This window comes from Saimiri boliviensis, chromosome 7 (genome assembly GCF_048565385.1).
Source record: "Saimiri boliviensis isolate mSaiBol1 chromosome 7, mSaiBol1.pri, whole genome shotgun sequence".
NCBI classification, from domain to species: domain Eukaryota; kingdom Metazoa; phylum Chordata; class Mammalia; order Primates; family Cebidae; genus Saimiri; species Saimiri boliviensis.
Window position 1 is genome coordinate 94,578,186 of NC_133455.1, and position 17,858 is coordinate 94,596,043.

Genomic DNA, 17,858 nt, shown 5'->3' on the forward strand with positions numbered 1-17,858 from the left:
GGTTTATTCCATTTGGAATTTTTTGGACTTTCAGTGTGATACTAATATTGCACCTCCAGATTTCTTTTGAAATTAGCATGCTATATCTTCTTCCATACTTTAAGTTTTAGCCTATTTATTTATTTATATTTAAAAGTGTTTCTTTTTCACAGCACGGAACTGGGCATTTGGGGTTTTTGTTGTCCATTTTTATTTTGTAATTTAAACTGAGGATTTATGCCATTTATTTAAGATGTTTTGGCAATTAATATTTAATGGCATTATTATGTTTGGGTTTAAACCTACCATCTTGATGTTTCCTTTATTATTTGTCTCATTCATTCTTTGCTGCTTTTTCCCTTTCTTTTGCCTCCTTTTCGATTCAATATTTCTTATTCTATTTTACTGGCTTATTAACTGTGTGGAGGGCCATGGACAAGCCCTATACAGTGCAATCAGAGTTTTTCTCAGTAAATTCAGAAGGCCGTCCACTTTCCTGGCCATGCAGGACAGAAGCAACTAGCACAGCAGTAGAGGTAGGGATGAAGCTAGTACTGGTGACAGAACCCACTGGAGATAGAGGGTCTGACTTGCTCATCATTAGCAGACCGTGCTAGCTACTCTCACTGGGGGCTTCAAGTTCTTGCAGTGTCCACAGTCATGTACATGAAATTGCAGCTGAATGAAGAGGCCAGGTCAGAAACATTAGCATGGCCCCAAATATGGTCAGCCTCTCTGTGCTCTCCCAGGACCACCTTAGAAGCAGCATCTGACTCAAACTTCATGGGCCAGTCTCTTTCAATGTTAGAGGATACAATTTCACTTTTTCCTTTTAACATGGTCATGCAACTGTCCCAACAGCAGTTATTGAAACATTTACCTTTTCCCACCTTTGTTAGAGGTTTGGGTCCATTTATGCGCTCTCGATTATGTTCCATTACATTCTTTTCCATATTCTGTACTAATACTAAATTCACTTAAATTTCTATTAATATAAATTTTGATCTCCCTTAAGGCAAATCCTTCAAACTTGTTTTTTTTCCCATTAAGAATTTCATACTTATTTTTGGATGTCTCCCATTCCACTTAAATTTTAGAATTTTTGTGAAGTCCCCTTTTCCTGGTCAAAATATTTCAAGATTCTGATTGGATTACATTGAATATCTGAGTTAATTTGTGTTGCTTTTCTATTTTTGAAATATTATCATTAAATCCATGAGAACAACAAGTTTATGTACTTATATGTTTAATAATGTCCTTTATTAAAGTTTTATGATTTTTGCTATAAAAATTCTATACTTTTTGATAGATTATTACTAAATACTATTCTTGAATTATATTGTAAATGATAACATTTAAAAGTTCACTGATTACTTGATACAAGTATACATAAAAATGACTGCTTATATATATTGATTTTGTCTCCAGACAACTTTCCATGTTCTCTAATTCTAAGAATTTGTGAGTATATTATTTCATACATCCTCCCTAAATTAACTATATAATTTTACATGAATGCATACATACATGTCTATACACACATATAGAAAATCGACATTAAACCTTAGGTTTAATGGTAAAATTTTTATACATTTTATTTGGAGAATAAGAAGACAACAAAAATGTCTTCCGTATCATAACTTGGATTCAACAGTGTCCTGGATGTTTTACCTACTACAGCAAGGAAAGGAAAATAACAAAATACAGGATTTAGAAAATATTGTATTATTTAATTTTTTTATTCCCTGAAATACTTTAGGAAAGGCAGTTGAGAAACCGTTTTCTCAATCTGATTTTCAGCAGCATTTGAGTAGAGATGTGTAATGCAAGAGATAAATTGTTCCTGGTTCAGGGACTTGATTAGTAGATTATAAATGGGGAGAAAATATCAGTATGTTAGAATACTTTCAATAGTTTTTTGCAGGTGTGTTTATGAATGAGGAGAAAATATCAGTACGTTACAATACTTTCAATAGTTTCTTTGCATGTGTATTTACCTTAAGTATGAATATATAATCATAAATCCAAAATTCATTACATCTCATCTAAGGCCATTGTTCATTATTTGAAAACAGATTGCCCTTAGAACCTCACGGGTTGAGAGTTTAAGGTACCGAGTTGACAGTTCCTATACTGCTTTGTTATTTTCCTATAAAACTGATAGGAACAAAATGAAACTGCTCTCCTTTCAATATGTTCAATTCAACTGTCAGTGGGGAAGTACAAGAAGACTTCTAAGATTTTTACCCAGTAATAGAAAACAGGAGTCAAGAGAGATAAGTTAGCCTGAATGTATGTTTTGACACACTGAATTATTTGAATAAGTAATAAACCACATAATTATTTTCAGTCATAATGTGACAGATACTGAACTATGGTTAGTGGATACAAAGAAGTCATTAAGATCTTACGGCTTAACGGAGGAAACTGGAATTTAAATAAATCAACCACCCTAAACTAACAGAGGTTTTTGTTATAATGCTTTAGTAACTAAATTAACCTTGTGAAGGAAGATTTGTAGTGTACATCCAATAATTTACTCACAGAAGGTGTCTAATGTTTGAGAATATTTAATGAATAAAATTAAAATTTGCAGAATAATGGAATCATTCATAACCTTTTTTTTTTCTTCTGCAGAATCACTTTGTTCTGCACAATCATATCTTTCCTTGTGTGGACACAGTTTTTACATCATTTTATCTGATATTCCAATGTCCAGAGCGTCCCTCGCATTAAGAAATGCTGTCTTCTGTTTTGAAAGGGAAGCAGCCTCTAGAGCCAGGCAAAGGATCTTTATCCCTGTCTTTCCTCTCTACAGAATGCTCCTTAGGTTTTCTGCTTCTTTTCCCCTTCTTTAGCCTCATCTCTGTTCTTTGCAATCACCATCTTGGTTCTTTAGTTATTCTTTGCAACTCTAATTCTAGTTCCTCAAAGGACTGACACTCTACTAGAGCAGTGAATGTATAAGATGAGATTAGTATACCCCATGTTGAATCATCTCTTCATTCTTCTGATGAATAAGTGAATTATCTTTACCAGAGGTTATGTGCCACTTTAATTTTTCAACTTCAATTGAAACATAGGAAGGAAATGTTTAATTTGATGTTCTAGGTTTGGCCCTCAGCTTTAGTTTAAAAGGTCTCCCAGTCCAAAATTTTACTCACCATTCAACTTTAAAAATAATCATTTAGAACTATCAGAAGATATAAATTTTCTCAGATATGTCTGGGGTTTTTTTTTTGGCAGGGGGCTTTTGCAGTGCATTATCCCATCTGAGTAATTATTTATGAGACTGCACCTCCTGGAGCTTTGTGACTAGATGTGCTGTTGACACTCAGTGCCTGCCATCCTCAGGAGCCACAAGGGAGATGGTTCAGGTCACATAACATTGATGATACAGTTCCTCCTTTCTAGAATCTCTTTTTGACACTTAATTCATGCAGAATATGAGAACAGGCTGGCAAATTGTAAATTATTGTTTGGAATTGTGATTTATGATGAGACAGGTAAATAAAACAAATTAGAAAGGCTGCCTTAAAAGCAATCGCAATAGTCAATGTATCAGATGATAAGGGAATTAATTAAGGATGTAACAGCAGGTCTGTGGGGTAAAGATGGGTATAATAAGTAAAGATGAATTGCAAGGATTTAGAAACAAATTACATAAATGAGGTAGAAGGAAAATTATAGTCATACATCTTTGCATTTTACATTATGTAGCGCAAGGAGCTATTTTATTGTCATCTTACCCTCATCTTATTCAGAATCAAGTGTTTCTTAATGGAATGTTTTAATCTTTATTCTTCGGGAAATTAATATTTTCAGTCATCAGTGACCTTTGTTTTTTAGGCTACTAACAACCTAAATAGAAAGGATTTGATGTTAAATGAGTGGATAATGTACGTGACCTGAGTATTCTCTACTCCAATTACAGCTCATGATGGTCTGGGTAGTCAATGTACCATGCTGACAATCTGGCCCTTGCCACAGGTCAGAAGAGCAGCCAAGGCCAAAGCCAGAGCTTATGCTGTGTTCCTCCAGCCAATAAAGGAGCATCCTGAGGCTTCAGTAACCCTAGTCAGAAGACTAGTTATCAGTGTCCTTGAAGTTCAAAGTAACCAAGTGGAATACTTGGAAGTAGATCTCAAGAACCTGCAAGAAGGCTGAGAGAGTAAAGAGTTGGAAGTCAAGCAATGGGAAGATATATCTGAATGCAGAGCTCAATCTTCTGTTTTAACATCCCTCAATGAAAGGTATAATTCACAAAATCAGAAGATGTTTCCTTAATCCTTCAGATAGGTGGAACCTTTCAGATTTCTGTATATATGCAGAAGTACGTGTCAATTAACAAAAAAGAAAACAATCAAGGCAAGGACTAACTAGATATAGAAAAAAGATAATTTTCTGTCTTCGTGCTTGTCTGCAGTTCTTTGGAATTATCCTAATGTCAGCTTAGAAGGAAGCTACCAGCTTAGAAGACACATAGGCAATGTGGCTTCCAAGAATCCCTTGACCAGAGTAAGCCATGATAGCATGGGTCACACCTCCAAGATATCTTAAGCAAATACAAAACAGAACAGAGCATTCAAACTTGTGATGCAAAGAACCTTGAGCCCTGCAGAGGCAGGGAATTCCTTGGTACCGCATAAAGAAATATTGGGAAGTTAAGGGATAGTCAGCCCACAGACAGGACAGTGTCTGGTGTACTTGGCATATACAGAATCTCAATAGCCAGTTTTGAACTGCTAAAGTTCTTCAAGTGTAGTAGATGTGGGTATTTGTTCTTCAAAGTTTTTACTCAGCTAAGCTGAGTATCTAGGGCTGGTGCAGCTGCACAGTAGCCAGTGGACATGAACATCTGTGTAGTCAGAGCTCTGAAAGCCATGCCAGTTTCACTCTCCATAGAAAGCAGTAATGTTGCCTCGTGAGAAGGAAACATTCAAGTCCATTTGTTGATATGTAAAAATAATTTTGTGCAAATCCTTAGGCCTAAATATTGAAGCTTAGCTATTTCTTTTTTTGAGGTTTTTTTTTTTTTTTTGAATTAGATTTTGGTAAGCTTTTATCTTCGATATCTAATTAAAATACAATTGTGGAAACATGAAGTTTTAGGTGAGACTTTTAAATTGCCTTTTGAAAAATTTGGTTGAATACTTTGTTTCTGCAGTACTAATGTGAATAATCAATCCTAGTATAGAGTTTATCTAACCCATGGAAATAAGTGAAAATCTTGAGAACAGATTTTAAAATGTGTCCTGTGTATTCTTTTAATTTGTCATCAAAGGTGGCTATTTCTCAATCATATTCGAAATCATTTGCAATAAACTAAAATAAGCTCTAAATAATGTTTTGGAGAGGGAGTCAAATATATGTCAGAGCTGCTTTCTGGAAACCAAGGAGGTAATGATGCCCCAAAGTATGGCATCTTGGCATGTTGACATGCTGAGTACTTTGAACTAAAGGTGATTGGGAGGGCCTCAGAGGCAAGATCTCTTTAATCTCCTACCCTCTTTTCTTCAGCTCCCATTTCTACCCCAAGTCATGTAATAGAAACTGGAATTCTCTCCCCCGAAACAGATCATAGCAAGCAGAACTCCTCACCCCCATAGCAAGCCACAAAATCTAGAAAGGTTCCTTTCTGACCCACTTTCCCTAAAAGTCGGTCATAAGATCTTATTCCAGAGGGGTTCTGCCCTATACCCAGGGAGAAGAAATGCTACACAGACAGGCCAAGGAGGATCTGAACCAACAGGCTTTGCCAAGATCCTGTTAGTATACCAACATTAACTCACACCCTTTTGTCCAATCATGTTTCTTCACAACTATCTGCCTTTTTTTTTTGTTTACGCATAGTATAAAAATATACAATTTTCCTCAGATCTTTGGCTTCATTTCTAAAGCCTCTTGCATCAGGTAAAACTTTGATTAAATAAATTTGTTACACTTTTCTCTTGTTAACCTGCCTTTTGTTTAGAAATATTGGCCATGACTCTTGTAACTGTAGGTGGAATTACTGTAGCATATAGGCTAAAAGGAATGTTGCAATTGATCGCAAAATAGATGTAAACTTTCTTGAAATTAAGGGGAGAAAAAGATGTAATGCATTGTAGATTATAGACATTTCTGAGTAGGTATTCAAACTGATTTAGTTAATCCAATGTAATTTTAAAAATTAGATTACAATCATAAAAATAACATGAACTTTTAAAATTTTCTATATACATATATATTCAGAAATATAGTATGTACATATCAGTATATAGAGTCATGAAGTAAAACACATGCCTGTGAATCATAGCTATAAAAATCTGAGCATCACAGATTTAAAATACCAGCTAATGAATTTCTCATATTACATTCTCCACTAGACCAAAAGATTTAATTGGGCTGACTGGTTGTGATTTGATACAACTAACACATATTTTCTTACTTGTTTATAAATCTGATGAACAAATAGGTTAATGCCTTTATGTTTTTGAGACTTTGAGGCTCATAAGCTGAAGCAAAGTTTTATTTTTTATTCTCTCAAACTTTGGGTGTTCTAGAGAGGCCGTATACAATTTTTAAAAAATACTGCTTTAATATTGATTTTTAAATTTCAGATTTACACACACACACACACACACACACATACACAGAGAGAGAAATGTATATATATGATTGAAATGTCAACTCTAATAAAATTTATAAACCTGTGATTTAGACTTTTAAAGTAGAACAATAGATGATTTTAATCACAAGAAATTTAGAAGCATAGATTTATTTAGATTAAATTTCAGTTGTCAACACAGATACAGTCACTTTTCTTTTTTTCTTCCTGAAAATTTCAAAGCAATCATTTTTGCTATCAACAACACACATTTTAAAAGTAGTTTTCCTATAACAGTGGTATTTTCTTTTAATAAAAATAAGCATTGGCATAATTCTTAGATTCCTGATATGCTTTATTATACTACAAGACAAAGTACTTATTTTGTGGTTGAGTGATCCCATTAATTAAAATTGTCTTATGAATCCCCCAAACTTCTGCCTGAAGACAACAGAGCATGTCATTCAGATCATAAAAACCTGGCTTTGAAATATGTATTGCTGTCTGTTTTATTCAATAGAGCAAAATGATTTTCTCTCACCTATGACCTCACTTTACACAGTTTAAATTAGAAAAAGAAGTCAATATTTGAATCCTAGCCTGGACTTTTTCCTCCAAGAGTCTCTTTATGATAGTAATTACCTTTGAATGTTGGGATGAGGTGTTTACTGGCCAAATTAGTTTAATTAGATAAATTACAATTTTTCAGAGAGCTTTTGGCAAAGCTGTTAACCAAACAGAAACAAAGAATTTGAACACTTACAGAAAATTAAAAACTACAATTTATGTGAATACAAAACACATCTTAGTTGGTACAAAAATAAAATAAAATTTTAAAACCTACAATTTACTATGTAAATCTTGTTATGAGAAATACTTATACTGTTATTTAGAACCTCGAAGATTTCATTTCCCTATCCATACGCAGAGATGAAGTAAACCAGTGAAAGTAATTCTGAGGTTTCCCATGAAGTAGAGAAAGTTCCTAATGTGTAATGTTCTAAGATTGGGACAAGTTAAATGTTACATAATCTTATTGCCTGAAGGTACTTTAGAGGTGTTAGGAACAATGTTTTCTCAACTTTGGCTGTCACGCAGGGGAAAGAAAAAATGCAGATATCTGGGCTTCACATACAGAAAGTCAATGTTATTGGTGTGGACTAGGGCTGGGCATTGATATTTTTGTTTATAAAGCTCCCCAGGTGTGATGTTAATGAGCAGCTTGGAATCATATGGGGGAAAAATGCAGATGTCTGAGATTCGCATACAGAAAGTCAATGTTAATGGTTTAGACTAGGGCTGAACATTGGTAGTTTTGTTTATAAAGCTCTCTGGGTGACGGTAATGAGCAGCTTAGATGGGGAAAGGCAGATTCTCAAACCTGTTAACAGACTGGTGCCTGTGCAAGATCAAATTTCAACTGTATCCCATATGTTGAGAAAAATAAAGATAATAGAGTGACTTTTTCAATAAAATACATTTTATTTATCTTGTGGATCTTATATTATTCTTTCTTTCAAAGATATTGGTGACAATAAATTTTGGAGGCTAAGAAGTCCAAGAGCATGGTGCCAGCATCTGGTGAGGGTCTTCCTGCTACGTCATGACACGGAAGGAAGTATCACATGGCAAGGCAGAGCAAGTGCGCTAGCTCAGGTCTCTCTTCCTGTTCTTAAAAGCTACAACCCCATTACAGTGGTCTCATTCTGCTGACATATTTAATCCTAATTACCTCCCAAAGGCCTTATCTCTTATTAGCATTAACATAAATTTGTGATTACATTTCTGACACATAAAATTTGGGGGTTATGTTCAAACCAAGCAATTGAAATCTTGCTCTCACTGAAATTGTTTTTTTTTTTTTTTTGAGACGGAGTTTCGCTCTTGTTACCCAGGCTGGAGTGCAATGGCGCGATCTCGGCTCACTGCAACCTCCGCCTCCTGGGTTCAGGCACTTCTGCCTCAGCCTCCTGAGTAGCTGGGATTACAGGCACGCGCCACCATGCCCAGCTAATTTTTTGTATTTTTAGTAGAGACGGGGTTTCATCTTGTTGACCAGGATGGTCTCGATCTCTTGCCCTCGTGATCCACCCGCCTCGGCCTCCCGAAGTGCTGGGATTACAGGCTTGAGCCACCGTGATTTTGCTCATGATTAAACTGATATCCAGAGATGTTAAATACCCCATTAGGGTCATATGTTCAGTTAGGCCCATAGTCAAAGTCAAACCACTTTCCTCTAAATCCTTCATCAGACTTTCAGGATGGCCTTCTATGGGGATCACTTAATTCTTTCTAAGGCTTAAAGCCAATATTGTGTTTTACATGCTCTTTCTCATCTAGAGTTAAGCACAGACACTAAATAGGCTATCCACAAAGAACTTACTGAGTTATTTAAATAAAAGCTTTGGTAAATTTTGACACAAGAGTGGTTATTTTCTGATTTTTGTTTTTAAACTAAAATAACCAATTGATTAAGATTTAAAAAGGAAGGACACTCAGAAGTCCACTAAGGAGACCACTGATGTCCCATCATAACGTGGACTTGCCAGATAAAATCAGAGCTCCTTAGCACTGTAGTCAAGATACTTCTCTTCCTTATCTCTTGCCTACACATATCTGTCCTCCATGACACTCTACTAATGGCAGCTTTATATTTTCATTCAGTTCCTCTGTCTAAAATACCTTTTCATTTTCTTTATATATCTCACCTCTCACCTTGTATGTAAACTTTAACAGAGCCACTTCTGATTAATCTTGTGACAAAGTATTTCTGACTTATAGAAATTCCTATTCTAACATTCAATACCATGTATTATAACTCACCTATTTTCCAGCTGGACTGGTAACATTTGAGCTTAGCATTGACCACATCCTTAGCATCTAGTCAATTGTTGTATATTTTCTTGTATTTTCCATTTAGTAAACAGTCCTAATAATAGCAGTGAGGAGCTCTTTATACCTTAGTCTTGGCTACATATAGAAATGAAGCTATCCAAACTGTACCTACTTCAGACACAAATTCTTTCCATCCTGTGAAGTCTCATTCTCTGGAAACATCCCCTCTTCCCTTCACTTATGAACTTCTACTTCTTCTAGGAAATTATCTCCAATAATGGATTTTTTTTTTTTTTTTTTTGGCAATGGAATCTCACTCTCTCCCCCAGTCTGGAGAGTAGTGGTGTGATCTCAGTTCATTGCAACCTCCACCTCCCTGGTTTAAGCGATTCTCCTGCTTCAGCCTCCCTAGAACCTGAGATTGCAGACGAGTGCCACCACATCTGGCTAATTTTTGCATTTTTAGTAGAGACAGCGTTTCACCATGTTGGCCAGGCTGGTCTTGAACTCCTGACCTCAAGTGATCCACCAGCCCTGGCCTCCCAAAGTGCTGGGATTACAGGCATGCACCACAGCATCCAACCCTTAGGCTATCTCTTGCAATCACTCCTTTCTTTCAACTCTAGTATCACTGCTGTCTCCTTGATTCATTGGCTATGTAACATATAATGCTTCTTTTACCATTTAACTATTTGGTGAGTGTATTTATTGGTATTACTGTGTCCAATATTTCTTGAATTTTGTCCCCTAGTGAGAATCTGGTGAAAGCTCTGGAATTTTTCCCCAGAAAAATAATACACTTAAACATGTAGAAAAGATTATGAATTCCTAATGCCCCTTAAGGACCTTCCAGGGGTCAAGAAGGAGAAAAACTTGAGATAGATAAAGTGTTCTTTAGGAACATAGAATTTTATTACTAGCCAAGTCCCTCTACAGCCTCACAAAGACACTTGCTGTATATTTGTGGAATGATTAAATGGATTCTCTCTGAACTGATGGGGCCATAATTAATATACAAGAGGTGAATGCAAAGAGAACAGTAATCTCTATTAGGAGAAAACTGATGTTATCTTTTTTAAATAATCCATTCATTTTCTCATTTATTCGTTTAACAGAATTATCTTGAGCATCTACTACGTTCTCAGGGACTGTATCAGGTACTGAGTATAATGGAATATAATAAGAACTTGATCCTTGAGGAGTTCTTATTAAAAAATACTATACTTTGTGTAATTATAGTAAATGTTACCATAAAGAAAAAAGAAAGGAAAAAAAAAAAACAACAGCAGAGAAAACTGGGGATATATTTGTTCATTATGGCAAAATCAACCTGGAATTTCTAACCAATAGACTTAGGAAATAAATTTCCAAAGGCAGACATTTAGAAGGAAGTGGTCCTAGGGTGATTTGTTTACCCTCTGATTTGCTTAGTTAATTTAGCAGCTGTCCCAGCAGTATTTCTGGCTCAAATCTAATTATTCTGAGAATGTCATCATTTTCAGCAAAATAATTTCAATTCCTTATTCACTGGGCAACTAATGAAGCTTTGTTTTCCCATATTGTAAAAGGGTTACAAATTGATTTCCATAGTAGTTAAGGTTCTTTTCTTGTAGTAATTGTCTTTGCCTAACTTAAGCAAAAACGAAGCCAACCAATTAAACAAAACACAGAGATATTTACCAGATATTCCAGTAAATATTTACCTTAACGAAATCAAAGAGGAACTTCAAGTCTAGCTCTCTAACTATTAAAGGTAACACAGGAGGAGCTTGCAGCCATAGCATTCAGACAGGAGATGGTAGGCAGAGGAGGTAAAAGCAGGGAGGTGGGTGGGGATGAAGAAAGTCAAAGATTGGGAAGAAAGGACAGCTCCATGTATTCTGTTGCCAAGATGGGTGAATTTAGGCAATGAATGAAGCTTGCCTAGAAAAAAACAGTGCCGTGAACTGCTTCAAGCCAGTAATGCATGGGAATAATAGAAACTATATTTAAGATGTATCACTGAAGGGAAAATTTAGTCTTGTTATTAATTTATTCACCATTGATTAACCTTCAAAACTGATGGTAAATATAGTGGTAACCATATTTCTACAGATGAAGCATAATTATAAAAACAACAGTAAGTCCTACATTGAGCTATAGTTTTATATTGCCATTTGCAGCTAAAGAATACAAAGAATAGTTTATTGACGTTTCATACACACACACACACACACACACACACACACAAAATCACTGGAATCTCTGAAGTCCCCTGAATAGCTGAATGCAGATTTTTTTCTGAATATATTATCTAGCCCCATTGATGCTGTAGAATGGAGCAGAGAATAATTTTTCTTTCATTTAATTTCTAAGCATTTTCCCTTAGGACAGAACAACATGAAAGTATATTTAGGTAAAGTAAGAAAAAATTCTAGTCCTGTAATATTTTCTAATATACCATTTCAATAGAAGATAGATTTCCTAACTGATAGTCCTGGACAGATCTTCCAATACTATGTTGAGTAGGAGTGGTGAGAGAGGGCATCCTTGTCTTGTGCCAGTTTTCAAAAGGAAGGCTTCCAGCTTGTGTCCATTCAGTATGATATTGGCTGTGGGTGTGTCACAAATAACTCTTATTATTTTGAAATATGTTCCATCAATACCTGGTTTATTGAGAGATTTTTGCGTGAAAGCATACTGAATTTTATCAAAGGCCTTTTCTGCATCCAGAGATAATCATGTGGCTTTGTCTTTGGTTCTGTTTATGTGATGTATTATATTCATTGATTTACAAATTTGGAACCAGCCTTGCATCCCAGGGATTAAATGGACTTGATTGTGGTGGATACGTTTTTTGATGTGTTGCTGGATTCAATTTGCCTGTATTTTATTGAGGACTTTTGAATCAATGTTCATTAGGGATATTGGCCTGAAGTTCTCTTTCTTTGTTGTTGTGTCTGTTCCCAGTTTTGGTATAAAGATGATGCTAGCTTCATAAAATGAGTTAGGGAGGAATCCCTCCTTTTCAATTGTTTGTAATCATTTCAGAAGGAATCATTCTAGCTCATCTTTGTATTTCTGGTGGAATTCAGCTGTGAATCCACCTGGTCTTGGGCTTCTTTTGTTTGCTATGCTATTAATTATCATCTTAATTTCAGTGCTTCTCATTGGACTATTCAGGGATTCAATTTCTTCCTGGTATAGTCTTTGTAGGGAGTATGCAACCAGGAATTTATCAATTTCTTCTAGATTTTCTAGTTTATTTGCCTAGAGGTGTTTATTCTCTGATGTTAGTTTGTATTTCTGTGGGGTCAGTGGTAATATTTCTGTCATCATTTTTTTACTGTGTTTATTTGATTTTTCCCTCTCTTTTTCTTTATTAGTCTACTAGCAGTCTATTTTGTTATTTTTTTTTTTTTCAAAAAGCCAGCTCCTGGATTCTTGATAATTTGGAGGGTTTTTTGTGTCTCTATCTCCTTCAATTCTTCTCTGATCTCAGTTATTTCTTGTCTTCTGCTAGCTTTTGGATTAGTTTGCTCTTATCTCTCTAGCTCTTCTAATTGTGATGTTAGGGTGTCAATTTGAGATCTTTCTAGCTTTCTGTTGTGAACATTTAGTGCCATCACTGCTTAACACTGCTTTAGCTGTGTCCCAGAGATCATTATCTGTCCAGTTCTGAGCCCCTGATAGAGGGATGTTGCAATCGTTTGTAGGAGAAGAGGCACTCTGCCCTTTTGGGTTTTCAACATTTTTTCATTGATTCTTTCTCATTTTTGTGAGTTTGTCTAGTTTCAGTCTTTGAGGCTGCTAACCCTTGGATGGGGTTTTTGTAGGGACCTTTTTGTTGTTGTTGTTGTTGATGCTGTTGTTGCTTTCTGATTGTTCGTTTTCTTTTCTTTTTTTTTTTTTTTAACAAGAGTCAGGTCCCTCTTCTGTATGGCTGCTGCAGATTGCTGGGTGTTTACTTCAGGCCCTAGTCATCTGATTCCCTCCCGGTCACTTAAGGAGGCTGGAGAGCAGCAAAGATGGGTGCCTCCTTCTTCTTTTGGGACCTCAGACCTCAAGGAATACAGGAATACCAATCTGATGCCAGTAGGATTGCTCCTGTATAGGGTGTCTGACAACCCCTGTTGGAAGGTCTCACCGAGATGGGTGGCACAAGGAGCAGGATTCGTTTAATGAAATGCTTTGTCCCTTGGTGGAGAGGGTGTGTTTCACTGGGGGGAAACCCACTCATCTGGGCTGCCTGAATTCCTCAGAACTATCAGGAGGAGAGCCTAAGTCTTCCAGTCAGCAGAGACTGCGACCTCATCTCTGACTAGAGGCTCAGGACCAGGGACATCTAAATTCTGTCATTGAGACTGAACTCTGTCCTGCAGTTATTGGAGATTCTGCAGGGAAGCTCCATCCACTGAGGAAGGATGGGTCAGTGTTGGGTTTGAAGATGCACTCTGGCCACAGACTGCCATGGCCAATATGTTGGACTCCGGGGACAAGTCTTGGGACTAAGCCATCCAGCCGCTCTGGTTCCAGCAGGGGAAAAGTACATCCTGGACCTACAGAAATGGTTGCCACCCTTTCCCGGCCCATGGAGCTTAGTGTGTAAGGCAGTTTCCAGTCCCAGTGCTGGCTGCTGCCCCTCCCTCAAGGAGCTCAAAGAGCTAAGACAGCAGGCATCCACAGCTGGTGCTGGTTGCCCCTCCTGCTGAGATTTTGGTAGGCTTAAGCAGATCCAGCTAAGACGCTATAAGAATGGCGTGTTCTGGGATTGGGACGCTAGGTCCTGGTGTTGTGGGTTCATGAGTGGGATCTTCTGATTCATGGGTTGCACAGTTCCATGGAAAAAGCCGTTTCCCCAGCACGGTGGTAGGTTCACTTCCTGCCTCCCTTGGCCGGGGGAGAGGGTCCCCCTTTCTTGTGTGGCTCTTAGGTGGGCCACTGCCCCACACTGCTCTTTCTTCTCTCCGTGGGTCATGCCAGCCTTCTAGTCAATTTTGATGAGAAAACCTGGATACCTTCGTTGCGGGTGAAGGATTCACATACTTATTATATATATATATATATTTTTTTCTTTTTCTTTTCTTTTCTTTTCTTTTTTTTTTTTGAGACAGAGTCTCACTCTGCTGCCCATGCTGGAGTGCAGTGGCACAATTTTGGCTCACTGCAACCTCCCGTCCCCCAACTCCCCAAGTGATTCTCCTGCCTCAGCCTCCCAAGTAGTTGTGATTACAGGTGCCTGCCACCAAGCCCGGCTAATTTTTTGTAAATTTAGTAGAGATGAGATTTTACCATCTTGGTCAGGCTGGTCTTGAACTCCTGACCTCATGATCTACCCACCTCAGCCTCCTAAAGTGCTGGGATTACAGATGGAATCCTCAGATGCTCTGATCACCTCTACTTTTAGTGGACTATCTTGGCCCTGTCCCTGACTAATTTTATACTTTAGGGGTACAAAAGCAAAATGTAAATTCATTTGTGTATTGATTTGCAGTAGTAAAATCATATTGGAAGGGTATTTAAATTTTCTTTTTTTTTAATTGCATTTTAGATTTTGAGGTACATGTGAAGAACATGCAAGATTGTTGCATAAGTACACACATGGCAGTGTGATTTGTGCCTTCCTCCCCATCACCTATATCTGGCATTTCTCCCCAGGCTATCTCTCCCCAACTCCCCAGCCCCTGCTGTCCCTCCCCTAGGTACCCCCACCCCCGCAGATCCCACTGTGTGATGCTCCCCTCCCTGTGTCCCTGTGCTCTCATTGTTCAACACGCATCTATGAGTGAGAACATGCAGTGTTTGATTTTTTGTTCTTGTGTCCGTTTGCTGAGAATGATGGTTTCCAGGTTCATCCATGTCCCTACAAAGGAAATGAACTCATCGTTTTTTATCACTGCATAGTATTACATGGTGTATATGTGCCACATTTTCCCTGTCCAGTCTATCATCAACAGGCATTTGGGTTGGTTCAACGTCTTTGCTATTGTAAACAATGCTGCAACGAACATTCGTGTGCATGTGTCCTTATAGTAGAACAATTTACAATCCTTTGGCTATATACCCAGTAATGGGATTGCTGGGTCAAATGGAATTTCTATTTCTAGGTCCTTGATGAATCAAGGACCTCATCCTGTTTAGACTTTACTACCCCACCGCATGATGCACAGATATCAAATGCACCGTTTTAAGCTCTGACACCATAAGAAAACTACCTCTTCAAGGAGATGCCCTTATGAACCCACACAGACTTTAACACTTCATAAGAAGCTGTGTCTCCACATGGATTTCCTTCTTACTCTTTTTGAGTTCTGACACCTTATGCTGAGCCGCCCCAAACTATGAAAGCTTTCCTCTTTCCCCTTGGGCTCTCCCATACCACACCAAGACAGCCCTGTCACAGTAATACCATTCTCATACCACTGGGGTATTCCCTTGTGTTTTTCCCTTTTCAATCTTCTAGTGCTCTCACAGGTAACTCCCTTCTGTGAACATCTCCCTCAATACTTTGGTCTTGGAAGGCTCACACTGCAGAGTACTCCTGTGTAAACACTTTGTTCACCTTATTTGGGCTTCGCTTGCCTCTTTCAGCGTTTAATATCCTCTGTTAGGGGGCATTCCTAAGCAATGTTCACTGTGCCTGGGCTCAAATATTCTGCTCTGGGTGACCTCAGCTCTTGTCTCTCTCCTCTACCCATGGTGATGTCTACCTGCTCTGTTTCCTGTTTTGGCTTTAGGAATGAATTATTAGGAAAGGGAAGACAAATAAGAAGTAAGAAAATAGAGAACGAGGAAAAAGAAAGAGAGCTCCAACGCATTTTAAAATATTCATAAAAACTTTTCCATTCAAGAATATTTTATAGAATTCTTACTATTTACCAAACCATGGATTAAAAATAATGAAGAACTATAACTAGAATTTTAAAAAATTAAATAGAATAATAACTGAATGAAAAGAAAATATTAAATGGTTTATTATGATTTCATGAAAAAAACATATAGGCAAATCTACCCATCCATCCATGTGTTTATGACATGGGTCACAGTGTATTTCTTTCAGTAGAATATGTTTCAAAAAGAGCATAAAATATATGCACTATTGCATAATATAATTTCCTGATTATATGTGTTCCATATTAAGAAAACTGATAGGTATTATTAATTAAATTTTAAGCAGCTTATGAGAGATATGGGAAATAAGAATGCATAATCATTAGAAATCATGGTGTGTTTTAGGAACTTTTAGATATAAAGAGACAGAGGAGTATCTAAATCCTGTCCTTAAAGTAGAAAAATAGGAAATATTGTTTTTTTGTTGTTTGTTTTGTTTTTTTAAAAATAATGCTGTTATTAACTAGAATTGTGGCCAAGTCTAAAGCAGAGAATTCTGGTAAGGTGATACATCACCCATGTAGGCAGACTGCTCAGATATCCCTTTCAGAAAGAACTTAATAATTAGCTGCAGGGGATGCAGTTGGTTCACAGCTTCCAGCTGCAGTCCCTCAGGGTCTGCTGCACCACTGGAACCAAGGTCACTCTTTCCCTAGGAAGCTTCCAACACAAAAGATAGTACAGAAACACAAAAGATCATTTGATGCTACTATTAACACCTTTACATGAACAAACTAAAACATGTAGAGGAAATGGATAAATTCCTGGAAACAGACAATCTTCCTAGATTAAAACAGAAAGAAATATAAACCCTGAACAGACTAATATCAAACAGCAAAATTGAATCAGTAATAAAAAAAAAAAGCAACAAAAATAGTTTAGGATCAGATGGATTCACAGCTGAATTCTACCAGGCATTTAAGAAGTATTGATACCAGTCCTACTGATACTATTGCAAAAGATAGAGAAAGAGAGAGTTCTCCCTAAATAACTCTATGAAGCCAGTATCACCTTATACCAAAACCGGGAAAGGACATAATAAAAAATGAAAACTATAGACCAATACCCCTGATGAACATAGATGCAAAAATCCTCAACAAAATACAAACTGAATCCAATAAAACATGAAAAAGATAAGACATCATGATCAAATTGGTTTTATCCCAGGGATGCATGTACAACATAAGCAGGTCAATAAATGTGATAAATCACATAAACAGAATAAAAAGCAAAAGCCATATGATCATTTAAAAATATACAGAAAAAGCATTTGATAAAATCCATCATCCCTTTGTGATAAAAACCCTCAACAAAATAGGCAGAGAGGGAACTTACCTCAATGTAATAAAAGCCATATATGACGAACCCACAGCCAACCCCATACTGAATGCAGAAAAGTTGAGAACATTCCCCCTGAGAACTGGTACAAGACAAGGACGCCCAATTTCACCACTTCTAATCAACATAATACTGAAAGTCCTAGCCAAAGAAATTAGATAAGAGAAAAAAATTAAGAGCACTCACATAAAAAGAAATGAGAACATGTCCTTTTCAGGGACATGGATGAAACTGAAAGCCATCACCC

The 17,858-nt window shown here is 37.0% G+C and overlaps 1 long non-coding RNA gene across 2 annotated transcripts in view; it reads right to left on the reverse strand.

The window, feature by feature from the left end:
* The window catches only part of LOC141585164 (uncharacterized), a 458,381-nt gene that overhangs the window by 227,378 nt on the left and 213,145 nt on the right, over nucleotides 1-17,858 (reverse strand). The gene's annotated exons all lie outside the window — the stretch shown is intronic.